The 779-nt window shown below is 36.3% G+C and overlaps 1 non-coding gene across 1 annotated transcript; it reads right to left on the bottom strand.

Moving 5' to 3' along the window:
* On the bottom strand, window positions 1–164 carry LOC114889847. The gene has a single exon (XR_003792147.1). It is a non-coding gene; the product is annotated as a U1 spliceosomal RNA (small nuclear RNA).
* Window positions 165–779: the final 615 nt, after the last annotated feature.

The raw sequence follows: 779 nt of genomic DNA, 5'->3' as shown, positions 1-779 counted from the left end.
CAGGGGAAAACACGAGTGCCATCCCCCACTACCACAAATTATGCAGTCGAGTTTTCCACATTTGGGGAAATCGCAGGGGTCAGCACATCCAGAGTGCAATGGATAAGCCTTACCCTGGGAAAACCACCTTCGTGATCATGCTATCTCCCCTGCCAGGTAAGTATGTGATTCACAATATTTAAAGGTTATACTTCATTTATAGTTATTATAAAATATTGGCTATATTCCTGCGTTGTACAATATATCCTTGTAGCCTATTTATTTTATACATAGTAGTTTGTACCTCTTAATCCCCTACCCTTATTTTTCCCCTTCCCACTTCCTTCTCCCTACTGGTAACCACTAGTTTGTTCTCTGTATCTGTGAGTCTGTTTCTTTTTGGTTATACTCACTAGTTTGTTTTATATTTTAGGTTCTACATATAAGTGATATCGTACAGTATTTGTCTTTCTCTGTCTGACTTATTTCACTAAGCATAATACCCTCTAAGTTGATCCATGTTGCTGCAAATGGCAAAATTTCATTCTTTTTATGGCTAAGTAGTATTCCATTGTATATATATATACCACATCTTCTTTATCCATTCATTGTTGATGGACACTTAGGTTGCTTCTATATCTTGGCAATTATAAATAATGCTGCTATGAACATTGGGATGCATATGTCTTTTCAAATTAGTGTTTTCATTTTTTGGATATATACCCAAGAGTGGACTTGCTGGGTGATATGGTAGTTCTCTTTTTATTTTTTTGAGAAAGCTCCATACTGTTTTCCACACC

This window comes from Monodon monoceros, unplaced genomic scaffold (genome assembly GCF_005190385.1).
Source record: "Monodon monoceros isolate NGI ecotype Baffin Bay Population unplaced genomic scaffold, NGI_Narwhal_1 Super_Scaffold_9, whole genome shotgun sequence".
Lineage (NCBI taxonomy): Eukaryota > Metazoa > Chordata > Mammalia > Artiodactyla > Monodontidae > Monodon > Monodon monoceros.
Note: the sequence above shows the minus strand (reverse complement) of the source record. Positions and strands in the feature narration are given on the sequence as shown.